Raw genomic sequence first — 18,261 nt, 5'->3', positions numbered from 1 at the left:
CTACGATAAAGTGGGTAATTAAACAAATTAACCAAACACTTGTGCTGTGGCAGGAGTGTGCATTGGTGCAGCTTTTCTGAAAAGTCATCAAGACCCATAAAGCTTATTTGACCCATAATTCTTTTTCTAGGAATCTACCAAGGAAAATGCTCAGAAATTCAAGCAATCTGATATTCAGATACATCTTTCAAAGTGTTATTTGCAATAACCAAAGAAAAGAAAACAATGTGTACTGATAATTCCAAAAACGAGAGAAATAATGAAATAAACAAAACCCTTTTCTACGGGGTGAAATGTTACATAAACGTTGAAAAGCATGTTTCTGAAGAATTTTTAATAACTTGGGGAAATGCTCACATTCACATAATATTGAATTTAAAAGTAGAAACAAAACTGACTGGTTTTGTGTATCTGAAAGGAATACTGGTCCACGACCCCTTATCCCCAATTCTGAATCTTTTTGGTTCAGAAATCACAAAGGTCTCTTGGTGGCTTCTTTGATAGAAACATCTGACCTAAACTAAGGTGAGGCTCTATTTCACCTGACTAAATAAGAATATGCATCAATTTTGCTGCAGAGATATTTAATGTGTTTGATTATGGGGTGCTGCTCCAGATTCTGATGGGACATCATGTAATAAATGATAGTTTAGCATCATAACACTCTCTAACACCCAAGCAGTTCTGAACTCTGAAGTGTATCTGGCCCAGGAGTTTCCTTTAAGGGGTCATGGATCTATACAACAAAATATCATGAATGATTTATCAGTGTCAAGATTACAGCTGATGTTTATTTTTTCTTTATTCTTTTCCGTGAATTTTTCAGACGTTCTACAATAAGCATGTATTAATTTATCCTCAGGAAAAGAATAAGTTGTTAATTTTTAAGAAAACATACTCAAGGCATCAGAGAATCATCTCATTTCAATCAGAATTCTCAAATTTATCATTTGCGTCCTGTATCATCTTGTTAATACAGCCATGTGTCTTTTTTTTAAGATTTATTTTATTATTTATTTATTCATTCATTCATTCATTCATTTATTTATTTATTTTTGGCTGTGTTGGGTCTTTGCTGCTGCATGCAGGCTTTCTCTAGTTGCGGCGAGCAGGGGCTACTCTTCATTGCAGTGCTCAGGCTCCTCATTGCGGTGGCTTCTCTTGTTGAAGAGCACAGGCTCTAGGCGCACGGGCTTTGGTAGTTGTGGCACGCACGCTCAGTAGTTGTGGCTTGCAGGCTCTAGAGTACAGGCTCAGAAGTTGTGGCACACGGGCTTAGTTGCTCCACAGCATGTGGGATCTTCCCAGACCAAGGATGGAACCCGTGTCCCCTGCATTGGCAGGTAGATTCTTAACACTGCACCACCAGGGAAGTCCCCACATGTCTTTTGAACCAAGGTGTTGTGATTTGTTGAAAGGAAACACTCATGAGTTGAAATAGAGAGATAACTGTTTGGACATTGACCTGTGTCCAAGCTGCTTTGGGGTTCAGGAGAGCACCCGGTAAGGGCTGTGCTTCCACCTGGGGCGAGCCTCGGCGTTGATACCTGGATTATTATATCATGTTCTGTTTAGGTGGGCTGGTCCAGAGATACAGTAAGTTAGAGGTCATGAGAGCAGGGGAAGGGTTGGGGCGTAGCAGGATAGCAGGAGAGGGGGGACGACGTTAACATGTAAGGTTTCCTCTGCTAATGGTCAGTCTTCCTCCCTGATCAGGTGGACACTCGCTGACCTGTCACAAGGGTGCCCCACAAAGCTTTGGGGTCCATGTCTGAATGGATTGCTGTGGCCTTCTCTTCTCTCCCTTCGCCCAGTTCCCTGCATCCTAAGACTCAAAGCCAGCACGGGACCTGGAAAAATTACATGTAAGTTTTGACTAAGGTTTCTTTCCTCCAACCAAACAAGGCTATGAATTTTCTAAGATGATGATAACACGGTGTCTTGAGAATTATAATTGAGGAAGGGAGCGGGCTTAGAATCTGCATATTAGTGGTTCCCTGACTCAGTGGATCTTACACATCAGCTTGCTTCAGAATCACCTGGAGGGCTTGTTAAAGTTTAGCTTGCTGGGCCTCATGCCCAGACTATCAGATTCAGGAGATCTTGGGGGGACTGGGAATTGGTTTTCTAACAAGTTTCCAGATGATGCTGATGCAGCTGGTCCAGGGGCCACACTTTGAGAATCACTGCTTGAACTCAAGTGTGACTGAAAGGAGGAATTATAAAGGTGGAAAAGTATATGAAACGTCACTAAATTATGATATTAGTGTTTTACTTAATACATGGACTCGTCTCTCAGAAAAGAGAATGTTAAGGTCTTCTCAGCACCGTCATCTTTGAAAGACCATCCAAGTACATATCATTATTCTATGCCAGCTTGACTCTAGAGGTGTGAGTACCAGCCACCTCTTTGCCCTTGGCTTTCAACAGGGGTGACTAACAGTGCTGTTAACAGGCTAAAATGACAGCTACAGTCCTTTCGCAGGTGTCCTCATCATGCTTTTAGATAGACTCAAAAGGCAAAATCTTTTTTTCTCCTGGGTTGGGAAATATATTGTTCTCTTTCACAGTGAATCATCCCAGTGTGATCCTTTCTCTCATACCTTTCAATGTGACTTGATTTACAAAACACCTATGGGAAGGAAGGCACACCTCTCATAAATAGTCCAGGCCAACAAGTCCAGGGTTTTGTGGGGTTTTAACTTCTCAGGACTGACATATTTGGAAGACCAACATGTTACTGTGTTAGCTTTGGAACAAGCCAGTGGTCTCTGTGCCGAGGACAAGAACAACTTATTCCATGTTAATAGGATAAAGTTGAAGAGTTTAGCTCAACAAATGCACACTTGGGTATATGGGAGCATACTTGCAAATATACACATGTGCCTGTGAGTCTATATGCCTTTTGATGGTTCTGAGCTTTCAGTGTAGGAGTTTTAAGCAACATGTTTTCTTGTGTTTCACTGAGTCAATGTGAGTGTAACAGTCGTCTGAGTGATGCTGTGCAGGAAACGTTTGAGAAGTTTCTGGGCATTTTGAATCTGTGGATAAGCATGGTGATTTATAACATTTTACTTGGATATGGTAAATGTTATCCAAACTAGCACTTAGGGCTTGCAGTTCTTTTATTATAACTCTCTGAAATTGAGAAGAATCACTTTTAATAAAGCAATTCCCAAGCAGATATGTCATGAAGGAGCGTTATCCATTGCCTAAACGTTAACAGAGCCAAAAATCCTGGAGATAGATTTAAGTGCATGTGTTTAAAATAAAAATCACAAAATCAGACAAGACCAAAAAAGCAAGAGGTTATGGAAGAGTTCTAAAAGGCATTAATCCAGAGCTGTCTTCTGGGGGCTGCCCAAAGGGTAACAGGGTTGGTATTAGGGCAGGCAGAGTTGTGAGCGATGTAATTACCTGTTATCACTCTACCCTTACAAACTGTAACATCTCTGTCAAGCACTCATTGGTTATTCTGCACAGCATTCTGGGAAGTTTCATCTTCACCATGAAGTAAACACAATGGGTTGGATCAAATGTTCCTAAATCCCCCTCCTGCTGTCCTGCTTCGGCATCTGTGAGTGTCCACGTTTACACTTCAGGTTTTCCTGGTGGGTGACCTTTGACGTCAGTGAGTTTAACAGCTACGGGCCAGTGCAGGTGGAAGGCTGCTGTGACACCCCTGGTGACGTGGAGCTGCAAACTCCTGCCGGCCTGGCGCCACCTGCCTGGATCTCTCCCTGCAGCCTTGGGTGAAGCACTCAAGGCACCAAGTGCCTTTAGTGCATCTCTATAAAAATATGCATGTGGAGACTAGGGGTATATGGGACCTCTCTGTGCTTTCCCTTCAGTTTTTGCTGTCAACCTAAAACTGCACTAAAACATGAAGTTTAATAACTTAAAAAAAAAACTGCATACCTCAAAAAATGAAACATAGAAGGACCAAATGATCCCGCAGTTCCGCTTTTGGGTATATACCTAAAAGAAGTGAGAGCAGGGTCTTGAACAGGTATTTGTACACCTGTGTTCATACAACGTTATTGACCATCGCCCAAAGGTGGAAGCAACTCAAGTTTCTATCAGTGATGATGGATGACAACATAAATCAACTATACCCCACTACAAATCTAAGAAAAACAATGAATGGATAAAGAAAATGTGCTGTATACATACAGTGGAATATCATTCAGTCTTAAAAATATGAAATTGGGACACATGCTTCAACACAGATGGAACAGGAAGATACCGAGTGAAAAAGCCAGACACAAAATCAGAAATATTGTATGAAACCACTTATAGGAGGTACCTAGACTCGTCAAAGTCACAGTCAGAGAGTAGAAGGGTGGTTGTCAGGGGCTAGGAATAAAAGGGAGAGGGAAGTTAGCGTTTGCTGGGCACAGAGATTCGCTCTGGGAAGATAAAAAGGCTCTGGCGGTGGGTGGTGGTGATGGTTGCACAGTCATGTGACTGTACTTCATGCCACTGAACTGTACTCTTAAACATGATTGAAGTGGTAAATGTTATGTTCTAAAAAAGCTGAATACCAGAGCTCACTTTCCTTCCAAGAATGCTGGGAAGAATAACCTAGTAGTGCTTAACAGGGGTGCTGCAGTTTGGGAGGGCGGAGGAAGCATGGGTGGCTGTGTCCCTCACACCTCCCTCAGCCCTGACACTTCCCCGGCACCCTTTGGGCACAGGTAAGGGACCTGTGGAATGTTAGACTTCAGTCTTAGGAATGGGTTTCCTATCAGGACAAGGACATATTTGTCAGAAGGCCCCAGGGAAATGTGCCATCAATAACCGTCATCTCTTCCAAAATGCCATTTACACACGCAGGAAAGCTGCCTCACTGTGATGGAGGGGATGCGTACCCCTCGTGCTCCTGTCGTGGGGGCTGCTGCAGTTCACGTGAATTGCGTATTCATAAATGAGTCCGTGTACCGGACCCCCGAATGCGTGCACAGCAGTGGCGGGTACCAGGTCTTAGCAGTGGAGGCAGACATGGAGGCAGGGACCAGGGAATATAGACTTGCCACAGATTGAAGTCTAGTAGAACACAAAAACTTGGAGAGAAAATTAGTTGCAAATAGTTCTCGTGCAACAGGACTTCTAATTGTAATGCCTGTTTGACATTCTGCCAGTGAAGTCCAATTTATCCCGCATCAGCAAATCTCTGTAATATTGGGCATTACCGTACCCATAAATCACAAAACAATTGTATGATGACCTGCAGACCTGTGAGGAATATGCAGGATTGAACCCACTAAGTTAGTCCATCTGGGCCCTACTTTGGTGGGGGAGATTTTTTCTTTAAAAAAAAAAATTTTATTTATTTATTTATTTAGTGGCTGCTTTGGGTCTTCTTTGCTGCTCACGGACTTTCTCTAGTTGTGGTGAGCAGGGGCTACTCTTCATTGTGGTGCACAGGCTTATTGCGGTGGCTTCTCTTGCTGCAGAGCACAGGCTCTAGGCGTGCGGGCTTCAGTAGTTGTGGTACATGGGCTCAATAGTTGTGGCTTGTGGACTCTAGAGCACAGGCTCAGTAGTTGTGGTGCATGGGCTTAATTGCTCCATGGCATGTGGGATCTTCCCGGCCCAGGGATCGAACCCGTGTCCCCTGCATTGGCAGGCGGATTCTTAACCACTGCACCATCAGGGAAGCCCTGGGGGGGATTTTGCTTTTTAACCTATGTTTCTAGAAAGCTGGCCTTGGAGAACGATCAGTGAATTCTCATGGGGCCTAGTAGCCATGTTTTCCTCAGGTCTCCTTTACTTTACTACCTTGCTCCTTTACTGTTTCACTTTACTCCTTTCAGGCCCTGCCCTTAGGTCTGACCAGGGATTGTAATTCCTGAAGAGCAGTGCATGAGATCCGACGTTTCATAGAGCGCAAAACCTCTGTCCTAAATTATCCCAGTTCCCCCTTAAGACATCAAAATCATTTGTATATGTGAGCATGCAGGTGTGTGCATTATATACATGTACATGCATATTGTATACACATGCATGTATGTCTGTATTTGGCTCAAGGAAAAGATATAACCAAAAAAGAGGCGACATAAGATCATCAAAGTTGAAGTACAATAAATATAAATCAGTCCTTCGTTTTCACCCCAGACTTTCCAGACCTGCTTAAAAACAAACTCTCCATGCTTTTCACTTAGGTGATGGAGAACAGGGCATAGGAACAAAAGTTTTGGAGTCAGTTGCCGTAGGGAGCTGTGAAGCTATCAAAAAACTGGAATTAAAGGTTTTTGTAGAAAAGCAAATCCAGGTGAGCAAGGTCTAAGAGAGAGGAGAAGTGAGTGCTTATTCATCTCTGACACCACATGTAGCTACCGGCACCCTACGCTTGAGTTGAAACGACGTGGATATAGACTCTAACCAAAACAAATTCAGCCCCCGGAGTTCAGAGATCAGGATTTTTGGACAGACACCCTGACACAGAGTCCCCGCAACAGTCACCCAGAGAGAAACACATGACGTAGAGAAAACCAACAAAGACCAACCGTTGGGGGCTCTCTGGCCGGCTCTCCTGGCTCCAAGAAGCAGACATGCCTGGTTCCAGACACTGAATTCCTATGTAGTGATGGCTCAGCTACCTGGAACCCGAGTAACCAGAACCCTGAAGTAACTAGGCTTCCCTGTACTTCCCACCCGCATGCCACCCCACCCCCTCCCACACCCCACACCCCACCCTACCGCACACATCCCACTTCCCTTTTTTGGTGATAAAGATTCAGAAAACAAGATAGCTTTGGTTTAGTCAAGGTAGAGAATATACTCAGGAGGATGTTTGTAGCTGGTGACACTGACCTGCTGAATCACTGAGAATGGCTACATCCTTTAAAATTAGGAAAAGAAACTGTTTTGGAAAGATTTTCAACGAAAAGCATTTTCTCGCTGTCTATCGATTCACCAGAAAATTGAAACAAGCCAAAAAAACTTCCTGTCTTCGAATAGTCTAGTTAACTGAGGTTTTATTGTACCTGTTTTCATGCCTTGATAATAATTTAGAGATGTTGACTTAGGATAAGAAAATACAGCGTTCATTCTTATTCTTAAGGAACCATGCAAATTTTGGCTTTTACCACCTTTCCAGTGCCAGAATTTAAATCTCAGATGTTCTGTTTACATTCATTCTGTTTGTTATGTTTGGAAGCACTCTAAAAGTTGTGATGTTAATGATAAGAATGGTATATAAAATAATTTCATGAACATATGTATTTAACTCTTATTGTCATTGGGTAACCATTGACATGGTTTTGGAGTCAATTCTGTTGTTTTTTTTTTAAAGACTATGTGATAATGTATAACATATTGTTTCGCAATTATGTTCTGCTCAAGACATCATCAACATTAATTTTCATCCTCTGGGTATATACTAATGGTACAGATGGAGGTGATGTGACCAGTGCGGTAATATACAGGTCCAAAATTTCAAAAAGTATCCCTGTGAGTTTCCAGATTAACTCAGCCATACATTTGGTAAAGCTGCTCACCAAGTGATGTCAGTTGTAGTACAGATAGTTTGTCAACTTACTCTAATAATTTCCAGTCTGTTGCTTTTTAGAAATTATTTGTATGCCCTTTTTTGGGTATGCCTGTACTAATGAAGTGACAGCTCTAGCTGAGTTGTGATTTAACCCAAGGGATAGCCACCCTCTTCCAAGGACACCCCCATTAAACTGATCACTGTGAGGCCCCTGGCACGTGGAGCTCTGGTGCAGCTGGAGAGCGCCCAGACCATGGTCACGGTGAGGAAGAACAGTATTTGCAAAGTTCTGCAAGGTAGCAGGATTCTTAAGAGTCCGTGTCATGCTTAACTAGAAGCTATAATCTGTTGTTTCTAGCAGATTTTCCCTGTATTTCATGTCCATGTTGTCACCAGCCCAGATTACTATACTAGATCCCATGTATTAAGTGTTCTTAGTGACTAGAAAGAACAGAATCAGAGAATTGTTTCCTTTTATCAAAACAGACGTAGCTCTATTTCCCTGATTATAAAAGTAATACCTGTTTATTGTACAAAATTTATAAAATAGCAGAATGGAATAAAGACAAGAAGTTACCTTTCATTCAGCTACCCAGATACAGCCTACCTGTTAACTTCTACTTTTGTGTATTTTTCCAGACTTTTTTCATTTGATCAACGAATTCCAAATTTGCAACCAGTACCCTGGACTGCTGCCATCCCACAAATGGGTGGCGTTCAGGAACGATGCTTTTGATATCATTTTCTAGGACAATGATCTCCTAGTTGCTTATTTTTCTTCCTTCAAATGACGGTCATCAACTCTTGCAAGAACAGATACCTCTGTAGTCTCACCAGTGTCTTTATTGAGTGGAAATCGCTAGCTGATTTTTTTTTTTCATGTCTGCATTCTGTCAATAAAAATGATTTTTAAGTGGCCCTGCAAGATTCTAGTGTGCCTCTGGAATCCTAAAAGAAATATTTAATGAGGTCCAAGACGGTTTTCGTGTTAGATCAACTGACTGTGTTCTAGGTAGTTAAAAATTCGTAATTGAAATACTGTAAGGCAATTTGGCAGAAGTGGGAAAGGTTGGTTAGCCAGATTCCCCACCTTCCCCAGCCATACTCCAAACAATATGGAGCCAAATAAAATTCTCATTTTATATTCAGAGATAGCCCTTCTTGTGCTATGAACCAGAGAGTTTTCCTGCAACTTTGTATCCTCTTCCGCCTTCAAAGAAGCTTCTCTTCATATTCCTCTAATGTGGTGTTCAGGCTGTGGTGTGTGTTGTGCTGAATATCTCTGTGCTTCCCTTTGAAGAGAGCTCAGCCTTGGATCAAGATGAATCCTGACTCTTAGCCAGCGTTCGCAAGGGCTTTGAGCACTGAAAGGAAACCGAGATTAAAAGTTGCGGGAATGTCACCCACAAACCTTACGTCGGTAGAATAGAAAGTATATAATAAACAGCTGCTAGAAGAGATTTTGTGTTTTAAAAATGATTCATATTAGGCATTGGATGTGATGGGATCTTAGCATCCTCTGTATAAGACTTCGGTTCTTTAAAAGCAGGTCCTTCAAGGGTCTTCCCTCTGCATCCCTTCACACCCTTTTGTGTCCTTGTGTGTAATAAGGACGCAGCGGGCACTGCTTGAATTAAAATTTCTGTGGCTCTTGAGTGACAGATGAATGAATGTGCTCATTCTAGGTATATAGTCTGCCTTCTTCCAACAGTAGTTGAAAGATGCTTTGGAAGATGCCCATGATCGTGTCAAATGCCGGGGTTGGGTACCAGTGTGGGAAGTGGTCTGCGGCGCTTTGATCCTTTCTTGGAGAAGGAGCTGCTCGTCGTATGGACAGTGAGAACTTGGTTACCCACCTTCAGTTTCGGTTTGACCTCCTTGCTTCCCTGAGTCACGGCGTCCGTTCATGGGCAACAGGCGTGTCACAGAAACCTAAGATTGTCCCTTGGACTGTTTGTGACACTGTCTCTGAATTTCCCGTGACACAAACAGCCAGCATTTGTCATAAAACTTCAAAAACTCGCTAAGAAGTTTAGTTGGTTTGCAGTTGACATTGAGATTAACTTTCTCTAACCTAAACCAGTGAAAACTAAAACACTCCTCACCACATAAAAGTTTTGCTTTCGCTGTGTTCAGACCCCTCCCACCCTGTCAGAGCACAGTCATTTGGAGTCTAGTGTGGGGAGGTGTGGTTGTACCTCATTCGTGGGTGACCCACTTTTTTGTAACACTTAATTACCCGTGTTTTTATAACACTAGTCAGAGATTCTGACGCTAGTGGACTCTAACCCCTCAAAGATTTTCTGATCCATCTCAGCAGCACTGCTCTCGGAAGAAGGTGTGAGCTCTGCAGGGCGTGTAGCTACCGGGGATGACAGCATTTCCTCTAGTTTCTGGATAATGACCAAGCATACAGGTAAAGATGCCTTTCTCAGTGTTGACTCTTTTCATGTCTTCATTATTTGGTGGAACTGACTTTTAAATATTAATCCATACCTGCGTGCGCTTGCTGCTGTGCTTTGCAGAGGGCTCAGAGGAACCAGTGTTCGGATTGGTACCCAGGGACCTTAATAACTTAACTTTTCATGAAAAGTCTAAAGAGGTGGTAATCAAAAATAGACTCTCATCTCTGTCCCCTCTGTGCCCCCAGAAAACATCCTCTTCTTCAATTTTTTTTTTCTTATTTGCTCTCAAGGTGGGTGTTTCTCAACATCAGCGGCTCCGCTTGGCAGGGAGAGCCTGTGTGAGTTCATGCTTGGTGAGCTGCAGGCTTGGGGGGGTGACTGGATGGAGCAGACAGAGGTGAAAATGCACAGACGGAAAGGGAGACGGCAAGGGGATGCTGTGCCTTGGTGAGCGTTGGCCCACGGCACCCTGAGAGCAGGTTTAGGACAAGCGCTATTGACCTAACTTTGGCAAAATCATTCCTGACAGCCTGCTCTGTTCTAGAAATGTTGACATTTCTGATGTCACTTTTGTTCATTTGAGGAACTTTCAAAACATCGTCCTTGTTGCAAAACAAAACATCGTAGGTATCATCGGCCCAAATTTACAAAACTGTTTTGGGGGTGCGTTTCTTTGCTGGAAGCCAGTTGACAGGAGGCTCACGACAGGGTGGTGGCGGTGCCTGGCGGATCACGCTTGCCACTGCGCTCCCTGCCCTGCCACCGTGAAGTCTTTGAAAATGCCCAGAGATAAGTCAACGTTGTTTTCCCTGAAAGTCCTGATACAGAAAAAGAATGAAAGTACAAACACTAACTGGAAAAAATGTCACATATTTTAGCCACTTTGCATCCCTTGTTAGGACGAAGCCTGGCTTGGGTTTTTTTTTTTTTTTTTTTTTTTTTCTTCACATTTGTGGACTTGTGCGGTAGGTGGAGCAGTGTGGGTGGCCCAGAAAAAGTAGCGGTTAGAATAAGATTTTCCATTTATTGCCCTTTATGCATGGCTAAAAATAAGATTCATACAAATCAGAATATGTAGTGCAAGCACAATCACTCTGTTAATTCTGATGACTGGCTGCCCACATCTTTGCATCTGTCTGGTAAGTGGTGCACTGGGGAAATAAATGTGTCTCTGTTTCAGCAGCAACAAGGCAGCGAGGATTGAGTGCCGTGTGTCTACCTGTGATAATTTTTCAGCATTTTCCCCTTCGAAAGGAAGAAAGACACAACTCGTACATAAACAAATTGTGTCGATGGAAGGTTGCAAGAAATAGTGATGGGATCCTTGAATCTTCTTTTGAAAAGTAATGGACTTGTTTGAAATGGTGTTTTATAGCATCCATCTTCTGGGCTCGTAGTTAGAAAGTTGTGTCTCGTAGACTCATAGAACAGCAAGGGAAGGATTTCTTAGCAGTGTTGTGGAGAGATTGGGAGACTGTTGTTTATGTGGGGATAGGGTGGTAGGGAGAGGGGACGGGGCGGGCACAGGCCTGCTCTGGACACAGATGTCAGAGGGGCAGTTAACCAGCTAGAAACTCCCCTTCATCGGACGACTGTCTCCTGCAACCACATTAAGTGGTAATGCGTCAGTTTGTGACCATAAGAAACGCCAAAGAGAGGTGGCGTTAGTGTTCACAGGGAAATTTGCACCTCTGTGATCCCAAAGATGGTGCTGTCCCCATTCTACTGGCTGAGTGGCTGTGGCATTTCCAAAGAATGAGAATGCCTGCAAGTGTGCTAAAGCCTTTCAGTTTGATGTCATGTGGGAAATAAGATGAGTCAAGAGGGCAGTCACTCCAGAAACCTCTGGACACTGAAGACTGCACGTCCCATTCCCCACTGGTGTCTCCAAGCTCAGCAGACGGTGAGGCGGGGTGGTTAAAGTGAGACAAGAGCTTTGGGAGAAAGAGGACTCAGCATCAAATCTTTGCTTGGCTACCTGTTGACCTTGATCTATTAATTGAACCTCTCCTAGGCCTGGATGTCTTTAATTAAAAACTGGAACAGGGGTCGTGCTGGTGGGGGGTAAATGAGATCACATACGTGATGCACAAAGCCAGCCAGCGTTCAGTAAAAGGATGGTGTTGATGCTTATTTGTGCTGTTGTGTCATACAAATGTGGTGGAGAATTTCAGGGCATCTGAGGGGTTCCCCGCTCTGCTTGGAGTACAGACTTTGGAATTAAATGGACATAAGATCCGCGGATTATTCATTGTTTCTCAGTCGGAAGGCTATAGGTCGTTTACCAGGTAGTTTGGTTCTTCATAGGCTACTGATCCTCTCTAGGGGCTCAGTTTTTTATTTTGCCATTAAATTAGCACCATGGAAGCCACTCTTCCCTCTTAAGGTGAGCGCTGTGTTCCGCATAATCAGTTATTTTTACCTTCTCCCTCTGTTTTTTATTTAAACGTGGATATTTCAGTTCTGGCACCTGTGCATGTTCGTTGCAATACCTGCTGATGTACGTTATGAAAGAGAGAGTGCTAATGTTGTCATCAAGGAAGGTTTTAAATATTTCAGGTGGGAATGGGCAAAACTTGAGGAGCAATTAGCTTCCATGGTGGTATAATTCCCTATAGAAAATATCACATCTGTTATCACATCTGATCAATCCTATAGCTAACCAGATGCTGACAAGCAGAAAACAATTACTGTTGCTTCTTTTCCTTTTTATTATTTTTTGCAAATTATCTTCTTTAATGAAACGTGGCCCTGCCCTTCTAGGAGTGTTTTTCTGCCCACCAAAGTTTTCCATTAAGTAAATATATTGTATATTTCATAATAAGGTCATCATTGTAGGTTTTACTTAATTTTTTTGGCTAACCTTTAGTATTAGATGCTGAGTTCACACCAGACTCTTCAACCCCCTCCATGGCCTTCCTGGGATGCAGTTTCTTTGTTTGTCAAATTAAAAAAGAAATTATGACTGCACCCTGACATGGCCTCACCTGGAACCTAACGAAAAGTGATAAATGAGACCAATAAGCTAAGAAATTAAAACATGGTGCAGGGATGGCTTTTTAAAATTTTTCTCCCCCAGTTTTTCTTTTCATGGTCTGTACTACCACCCCAGTCACGGATATAGCCTCTGATTTGTAACACATATGTGAACATCATCATTGGATTTTCTGGATTTTTCATATTAGGACCCATCAGTCTGGTGGGACAGAGACATTTCTCAAGTCAGCTACACCAGTAAAACCTCTCTTTCTTTGGAATGGTACCCAGGTTCTTTCAGTGCATCCAGACAGTGCTGCTTTTTCCTTTTTTTTTTTTTTTTTTTTCTGTTGAGCGAAATGGAAGAATGCTTTTCAGGTAGAGCAAATCATTCTAGGTGACTTAACAAGTTCCTAGCATCGCAGATACAGCCTCAGTCCCCTCCATGAACACACACAGTCCCCATTGTCTTTGCCTGTCTTATTGCGCTTTGCTACAGACTGAAGTTTCTGTAAAAATCATAGGCAAAAGAAGGTGATAAATTAGGATCTGGCTGTGATTTCCTCCCACACCTTCATAAGGAATGACAGAGATTCTGAAATTCATCTCGTTGATATACCGCCTGCTTCTTCCTTTATAACAGTCAGTTTTAACCTATCCTTCATGTGCAATTTGAGGGTACTGGCCGGGCTGGGCTCATTTTTCCTTTGGTTGAATAATGTAAAGCATTTGCAATGGAGATTTACTCTAATGATGTATTTTAAGTGCACGTCCGCATTGCCGGTTTAATGCACTCAGTCATGGAATGCTTTAGAGTTTATTGCTAATGGATGAATCTTCGGGAAAATCGGCATTTTCAATAAGATTGACATTTGGAGTGCGAAATAGAAATCTAATGAGAGCATTTCAACCGAGGTTTGTAATTAGGGCTGAGTGGAGTAAATTTGTCCACGCACACCCCAGAAGGGCAGCGCAGAAGGTGAAATTGCACACTCGGCAGTGAATGCACCGTGAAGGCCAATGGATCAGTGTCAGGCCACGACACTGTGGAGTATAAATGATACTGTCACCAAGTGCTGCACAGGGTATCGAGGGAATTCCACTCCAGTAAATTACATTACTTAGACGGACCTGAAGGCGTTGTGTCGGAATGAGAGGGGGGAAGAGAATGCTGTCAGCACCAAGTGGAAGATAGTAGGGCACAGCTAGCTGCAGGGGTGGGTGTCACTAGTTTCCATTATACCTGGCGGTTTTATATTCTCCTTTGTTAATTAGTTTTCAGAGGTTACACATGTGTACATGTGAAAGCACCTCCTGTCTCCTGGGTGTAGATTTCAGTTGACCACAAGAGAATAAAATATAAGTTGGTTTAGTTAGTGCTGGATTCCCTTTCTTGTCATTTGTAGCTGGTGATATTAGATGTTCATCTCTGACCTAGCCCTTGTCTGATTTTCTTTTGGTAAAAATCCAGCATACATTAAAAGGTTGTAATGTTCCTTCTCTCTGTAACATTGTTTTTTCCAATCCTGCCTTCATAAGAAGGAATGTTTCTTTAATCCTCTCCTAAGACTTCTTCCTTTTCATCACCTTCCATCCCGAAGGGCAACAAATTGTAACATTTCATTTCCTGAAAGAATGCCAAGTTAAGAACAGCTGATTCCTAGAGTACAGTTTGTGGAGAAAAACTGTTTTTCACTTCTATTTTCTTTTATCCCCCTGTAATGAAGTGAGGCCACCTTTGAGGGGGAAGTATTAGGAGAAGAAAATAAGAGCATCAATTGGACCGCTGTCTTCTTGGCCATTGGAGGTGTTCTGGGCACTTTGTCCACTTGGCCTCCAATGGCAGTTCTTGAAAAAGCCATACCATGTACTCTGGAAGTAGTCACAGTCACTTCTTAATCAGAAAGCAGATGTCCTCTCTGAATGGATAAGGATTTGAAACTAAATCCATTCTGACTTTGTTAAATACGTGTTATACTTTGTCCTTAGTAAAATAAACCTGATACTCATCTATGATAATGTTAACAAGGAAAACACAAGATATTCTGCAGTAAGACTTCCAAGCAGCAGATTTTGAGCAATTTCTGAAACAGAGGATACAGATAGCAGTGTCAATAATATCTTGGATTTGACTTTTATTCTTTCCAAAATAATACTCGATCCATACCAGGGTATCATAATTTAGTCCTAGTTTGTAGCTATAGCTACAATCTTATTTTATTCATCCAAGCATGAAACTTAGTAAAACCAAGATACTTGGAAAACTAGTTTTGAGGGCAAATAGGAGAAACCTTGGTTAACGATAAGATGGTGGCTATTTCTGTTTTATGTAAGATACCATCACCTTAATAACATTGTTTAAAATGCTGTTAGTTGATGATTCTAAAGTAATAACTAAGTGTGAAAGGCATATGTCAAATGTCTTAGCATCATGTGCCATTCTCAGCATACAAGGACTGTGCTTATAGACGTTGCTTTATTTACTGAAGTGACACAAAACAGTCTGGGACTCTTCGGCTCTATAGGAAATGAGAGTCTCTCCCTAAATAAACTCACTAGAAATCTTTGCTTTTGTAGTATGTTCATTTTGATGGTAGTACGCACCGTATATTTTATATTTTCTTTTCATCCATGACATTGATTGGGAGATCCCATGTGTTTTGCTGTTGGCCCCAGTAGTACACATGTGACATATTTCTTTGTCCCGGCCTCTTGAGGCAGCATGCCATCCAACTACCTCTTTTGAGTTTTTCTGAATTGAATCCCGATGGAAGGTGTTTAACAGCATCTAAATTGGAGCTGGTTTAGATGATCCTCCAGTCTGTAGAGGTTTCTTTGTTCCTGCCTACCTATCCATATTTGACTATATTCTTTTTTTTTTTTTTACATTAAAATTGAAAAGAGAGAAAGGGGGAGCTCCTTAGGAGAAATAGGTCTGTGGAGAATTGTGAGTACTCATTCAGAAGCTATTCTTAGTTCTGAGAAATATAATGAACTTGAGCTCTGAGTCCCGCTGAATCTCCCATCAGTGATCCCGCCATCACCACCACCTCTCCACCTGATTATGTTTTCCCCAAAGACACTGGTATTTTTCCTCTAATATTCTGAATGGAGCACCTTCCAAGGAAAATATATCTTGGAAGGAATTGGGTCCTGTTACCCAGCAGGACCGCCTCTAAGTTTACTGGGTGATTCTTAATTGTCCTATGAAGTGCTTCTCTCTTGCATTACCTTGAAGTCTGCTGTGTAGAAGAAACTTTTCCATAGATCCTGATTTACTTGTCAGAAGTCAGCGCATTAATGTTAGCACTTCACTTACATGATCATTATGGTGTTTCCAACTGACAACAGCTGCCACACACTTCGTGTTCCCGAGTTCCCAGTGCTGCAGAAAAAAGAGACTTTTGTTCTGACTTGATGAGGAAAAAATGCAAACAACAACACCAGCCCTACCGCCAGAGATCCTATAAAGACACGTTCAAATGAACAATAAGGCCGCTTGTTCACAGATGACATAAGGATATAGGAATTTAAACAATAAGACCTCTTGTGAAATGTGGCAAAATATGCACCATGAACGCTATGAAGTTCTCTGTCTCAGGGAAGCCAGTTTTTACACGGCCTTCAAAAAACCCATTAACGTATAAAGCACCTTTTAAAAAAAGAAAAGAAAATCACTTGTCTCGCTATACCATTAAAGCAATTTCTGTTCGAAGGAAAGCTAAAATGCATTCATTTATATAAAGTACATGCACTATAATTTATTTTAAAAATGCAGTACTCTGTTGGGGAGTACAGTGCCTCATTCCCTCCTCTGCCTGAAATGGGAAATCCATCATTTGGTCAAGACCCTGATTCCTTTGAATATTTATTTCTTCAAATGAAAAAAAAAAAAATCCTTTAAATCACTTAGATTCAAGATGAAGTTTTAAGCCTTGACAGTAATTCTCTAAATCCTCTGACACTGGTGGAACGTGGGGAGGGAATAATCCTGCTCTAAAGGAAATGTTTTATTGAATTTACTTTTATTTGAACCCTATCCCTTCTTTTGCTTTGCGCCTTTAAGGAAGGCTTGGTGTATTTGTATAGCCGGGCAGGGTGATGGCAGGAAAATGCAGAGATTTCCTTGTCGGCTTGGATCGTGATCTGTCACGATGCCCCCCAATTATTTCTGTTTTGACGATTCTCATGTTTAACATGTGACCTTCCTACTTCAATAAGAAAAAAAATGTTACCTTCTAGAAAAAGTGTGCAGGGGTAGGGGTGGGGGGACACGATTTAACTGGCCAGAGGTGCTCATCGAGCCAACTTAGTATTAAACTCTGAAGATTTTCAAGTATTTGCAGACAGATATATACAGCATCCTTGCAGAATCCTCTTAATTGAAGAAATGTTTCATCTCCGTCTTTGTTGACAGAAAAGATTGCCTACTGATAATTGCTTTGCTTAAGTGTCTGATAATATGCCAGGAATGAGAGCATTCTTTGTTAGGTCATCTTTAATTATGCATGTACCACCTGTCAGCTCTGAATCAGTACCAGATTACATCTTCATGGAGTCAGTTTGGGGCGGGTTGGAGGGAAGCTGGGGTGATCTCTTTTAGAAACAGTGAAAGTAGAGAGTAGTAAACACGGCTTATAACCGGCCGCTTTTGTAAGGAGCCTCATCTTCATTGTTCCTGGGCAGGAATCAGCTCTTGGTACTACTGAAAGACGTTTGAAATCTCACCAAGCTACCTCAAGTGGCGATAAATTGCTGCGAGAGAGGATGGCGGTCCCATCTGTTGCATTTCCTTCTTGCTCCCTCTCATCGTTGTAAATGAGCCAGGAAAAAGCTCAGAAACATTTTTTATGAGCTATGTGAGGACAGCAAATATGTTACCGATGTTAGATTTCCTACGTTTCAGGGGTTTTTTTTTTTTTTTTTTTTTTTTCTGTAGTTGGTTGGCTTTTTTTAGAAGGACACATGTGGGTTGGAAATAATGCTTGTTACCCTCTGTCAGCTTTTGGTAGTTTTATTCTCACTTTCCAGGGTTGTTGGGGACTTTCGGGTGGGATGTTTAGGGTTCTTTACTGAAGGTTCTGTTCTCTCTTCTATGCTTTGATAGCATCATGGATTTGTGAAAGGTGTTTCTCTTTGTTCACCTGTCAGAGATTACAGGGAAGCCTTGAGTTACTGTGCACTTTTTACAGAGAAGGAGATTGGATTGACCAAGGGGCTGAGGGCAGAGTAGGGATACGTGGAAGGAAACAGCCGGTGTGTGAGTGATCACGTGGTGAGCTTCTCTGTCTCCCCTGCAAAGGTGGGGCTCCTAGCCTGACTGCTCTCCCACCTGAGAAAACTGCCCCAGTAAGAGTTTGTGAATAATAACCTAAGAAACAAGAA

General features: G+C 42.2%; 1 protein-coding gene across 1 annotated transcript in view; it reads left to right on the top strand.

Moving 5' to 3' along the window:
* Positions 1 to 18,261, top strand: part of BACH2 (BTB domain and CNC homolog 2) — a 260,715-nt gene that overhangs the window by 108,644 nt on the left and 133,810 nt on the right. The window contains exon 3 of the mRNA XM_057740233.1: positions 1,717 to 1,865. The gene's annotated coding sequence lies outside the window, so the exon portion shown is untranslated. The remainder of the gene's footprint in view (positions 1 to 1,716; positions 1,866 to 18,261) is intronic.

This window comes from Hippopotamus amphibius, chromosome 6 (assembly GCF_030028045.1).
Source record: "Hippopotamus amphibius kiboko isolate mHipAmp2 chromosome 6, mHipAmp2.hap2, whole genome shotgun sequence".
Classification (NCBI taxonomy): Eukaryota; Metazoa; Chordata; class Mammalia; order Artiodactyla; family Hippopotamidae; genus Hippopotamus; species Hippopotamus amphibius.
The sequence above is the reverse complement of the archived record's forward strand: the minus strand, read 5'-3'. Positions and strand labels throughout refer to the sequence as shown.